Source organism: Pinus tabuliformis, chromosome 4_2, assembly GCF_031772625.1.
Source record: "Pinus tabuliformis cultivar Carrire ecotype Pingquan chromosome 4_2, CPIR1, whole genome shotgun sequence".
In the NCBI taxonomy this organism is placed as follows: domain Eukaryota; kingdom Viridiplantae; phylum Streptophyta; class Pinopsida; order Pinales; family Pinaceae; genus Pinus; species Pinus tabuliformis.
Window position 1 is genome coordinate 710,958,196 of NC_142304.1, and position 4,007 is coordinate 710,962,202.

At 39.2% G+C, this 4,007-nt stretch overlaps 1 pseudogene across 1 annotated transcript; it reads left to right on the plus strand.

Annotated features, from left to right (window-relative positions):
- The first annotated feature begins 414 nt into the window (after positions 1 to 414).
- On the plus strand, positions 415 to 3,378 carry LOC149171472 (F-box/kelch-repeat protein At5g60570 pseudogene; annotated as a pseudogene). Its single transcript, XR_016259027.1, has 2 exons — positions 415 to 732; positions 1,564 to 3,378. The product of XR_016259027.1 is annotated as an F-box/kelch-repeat protein At5g60570 pseudogene (transcript).
- The last annotated feature ends 629 nt before the right edge of the window (positions 3,379 to 4,007 follow it).

The window sequence follows — 4,007 nt, forward strand, 5'->3', positions numbered from 1 at the left end:
GGCCTAGACCACACCAGTCCTTAGCTCACTAATTTTTTAGCATGCATGTCTCCCCCTAGCACAGGACACAACCACCCCCCATGAGGTTTGATCAGGATTGCACCCGGCTTGGACCACACCAGTTCTTAGCTCACTGATTTTTTAGCATGCATGTCTCCCCCTAGCACATGACACAACCACCTTCCATGAGGTTTGATCTTGGATCGCGTTACTGACTAAGCCCATTCTCAACCAATTATGCAAGTGAAACTTAACCTAAATAAATCTAAAATTAAGATGAATGTAAATTAGTAATAAAAATTTCACCTTCCTATTCAAAAAAAATAAATTTTAACCATAAATTTTTTAACTGAAAATTAAAAAGAATCCATTAAAACTTAACACCTCTTAATAATGAGCTCCAATATGGCCCTCGAAACCACGATTTACTCGACCCTTTACAGAAAGGGCTCAACTTTCAATATTCCCGTCAATTGACACAAAATACATGTCAATTGACAGAAAAGCACTACTGACTGAAAAACCCTGCACGAGCAACGTCTCTTCATGTGGTCGACGAATGCCTTCATGGAATCTCAGGATATGGAGGCTTTGGTGGCCCGGCGGATGTCTGAATTGCGCGGCGTAAATCCATCCTAAGCAACGAAACGGCCGGCTTTCGGGTTCAAATTCGATTGTTTTTGAGACAGAATCATCTGAGTGTATACTATTTTAGTTTTTGCATAAACAAAGGTAATAAACTTGTGTTCTTCTGTGGAATTTTTCTTCTCGTGATGGCTTGAATCTTTTTCCATTTATTTAGTTCAGGAAAGCTGTAAAAGATGCAAATTTCAGGGTTTTTGCGTTTTCTGAAGCCGTCTAAGGTTGATGACAATAGAATTTGTTTTGGGGGTTTGGATTCCAAATGCCCGTAAAGAGATTTGTTTGAGTGAATTTGAGTAAGGATGCAGAACATGTTTTGATCAACATATTACTTTGAAATTTAGATTAGATCTGTAAGTTGTAGATATTAACCCTTGCTTCGGGGTTTAGGCGGCAAACAGAGTAAGTATTTGGATTTAGAGGAGAAAACAGAAGGGTTTTTGTTTTGGTACCTAATTATGCAGAAATGTACTGGGCTTAACATTTAATCTAGTGCTTCTGTGCTTGCAACCTTGAACATTTTTCTTTCGATGTGGGGAAAGGATTGAAGAAGAAGACGACGATTTTACATGTAGTGAAATGTAGATGAATCTTGCACGGTGTAGGAAGTGGCTTGTATTCTATGTTCTTAAGGTTTAAACGGTGAGAACCGTGGTGTCTTAAGGAGAGAGGGGATTTGGTATGTGTTATTTGTATTAATAGAATACTATGGAAAAAATGTCATTTTGTTTTTTTGTTTACGGCGAAGAATTTAGCAACAAATTAGCTTAAAACTTGTTTTTCAGGATATAAAGAGTTTTAGTTTATGTTTTAGAGGCAGAAATTTCGGAGGGATTTACAGGTTTAGTTATTGAATTGCACTGTTATAACAGTAAAGCGGGTAAAGACTACCATTTTTTTCTTTTGACTTTTCTGTTACAGGGCTTGCTCAGCTGTAGCTGGAGAAGTGCTTGAGATAGCAGGTTTGGAGATGCTGATCCATTACAGCCATTGTTTTCAAGTTCAATATTCTATGCTTGTACCGTGAAGATTCGGCGTCCAGATCAGACATGGCCAAAATATGCACAAAAATTTCACTCTAGACAGCAGGTTGTGATCCTATGCCGCACAACCGTTGAAAGGAAACTTAACTGCAGTAGGATCCAGTATGCTTGTCAAGTGTTCGGTAGCTGGAATTTGAGAAACTTGATTGAAAGCTAAAGGATTATTGGCAAGAAAATAAAAGTTTGTCGGATTCTACAGCAATGTTTGACAGGCAAGACTGCTCCTCTGTGGAAATTTTACCCGTTCTTCTCGTTTGGACCATCGATGGCAACAGAATCAATGGTGTTTCTTCACATGTTTGTTAGAGTTGAAGAAATTTGGAGCGAAATTGGATTTCGAAGAAGAAAATACTGATTGTCAAGAAATGGCTCCATGTGACCGCCAAAAGGCAGCAATACTTGATATGTGGAGAGGTAGGTTTGCAAGGATGAAAGAACATGATTTTTCGCTGGATTTGTCTTTTATCTCTCTTATGAATACTGGTGATTGCCCTGGAGAACCAAAAGATGCAGACGGAAATGGAGAGGGATCAGATGATTCTCTTTTGCCTGGTCTCCAAGATGATATAGCTATGCAATGCCTGGCATGGGCCTCGAGATCAGATTATGGTGCCCTTGCCTCTTTGAACTCACGTTTTAAGGATCTTGTTCAAAGTGGTTACCTATATCGTTTGAGGAGGCAGCTTGGCATTGTAGAACGTTGGATTTATATGGCCTGCAATTTGGTCGAATGGGAGGCTTTTGACCCTAAGCGACAACGGTGGATGAGGTTGCCTAGAATGCCCTCGGATGATTGCTTTAACTTGTCTGATAAAGAATCCTTAGCAGTGGGCACAGAATTATTGGTTTTTGGAAAAGAGTTATTTGAATTTGCAATATGGAGATATAGCCTCTTGACACATAGTTGGTCGAGGGGAGCTGGAATGGCTTCTCCTCGCTGTCTTTTTGGCTCTAGCAGCCTTGGAGAGATTGCAATTGTTGCAGGAGGGTGTGACAGAGATGGTGTTCTCAAATCTGCTGAATTATATAATTCTGAACTGGGTAGATGGGAAACTTTGCCAGAAATGCATTCCCCCCGCAAGTTGTGCTCAGGATTTTTCATGGATGGAAAATTTTATGTTATTGGGGGGATGTCAAGTAATATGACTTCCGATTCTCTCACTTGTGGAGAAGAATATAATCTCCAACAAAAAACATGGAGGAGGATTCCAAATATGTTTCCACCTGGAAATCGAGCCGCTCATGCACCTCCTTTGGTTGCTGTAGCAAACAATGAACTTTATGCAGTGGAGTATTCCCAAAATGAGATTAAAAAATATAACAAAGCTACCAATTCATGGCATACCCTCGGCACATTGCCTTTAAGGGCAGTCTCTGCCAATGGTTGGGGTCTAGCATTCAAGGCCTGTGGAAATGAGCTTATAGTTATTGGAGGACAGAGAGGGCAGGAAGGTGAAAGTATTGTATTGAATTCATGTCAGCCCACAGCTGATGGAAGACCGCCGGAATGGGAGGTGCTTGCTGTTAAACAGCATTCAGGAGCCTTTGTTTATAATTGCGCGGTAATGGGTTGTTGACTATTCGTAGTTTGTATTTTCACCATCCATGCTTCTATTTCTTTTCTGGTGAAATGTTATGACTAATCAGCTCTGTATTGGTGTGTCGTTGGTATTATTTTTATGTTTCCATCAAAAGGGCTGAACAATTAATCTTTATCGAGATGATGATCTGTGTGTGTTCTTGTCAAGATTTAAGGAACTCGGCTGGAATACTTCGCTAAATTTATTGCCTCCATGCTATCCTTAATATTAACTAGCAAATATGGGTCATAAGAACAATATATCTCTCTGTATGAAATTTTCTGCAATTGCTGTAAGATGGTTAGCTTGTTTGCCATCTATTGTTTTTAGAGTTTGTGTTTGGAGATACAAATTAATGAGGTTAGGTGCACCTGGTATGTCTTGGCTGGTTACATTATAAAACTGTTTTCTTGTTGAAGCCTAAAATAGAAGAAGCATGAAATCAAAGAGTCAGGATTTTCAGTGGCTATGCCAGGTTAGAGAAGCATTCTAGGAATTCTTTCACAGCCCATTTTCTTGGGAATTATGTTTCTTTTGAGATCTTTTGTGCAGCAGTGTGTCTATTATTGAGTTCAAAATAAGTTATGAAATATGTTTGGAGTATCATGGATTCATGTTCAAAATGGGCCCTTATACAAACTTTGTGGAAGAGAGCCGAAATTAAATTTACAAAAGAATTGTGGTCTTTACATAGTTGACTATACATTTATTTATTATATATGGAGTCAACATTGTGGAGTCA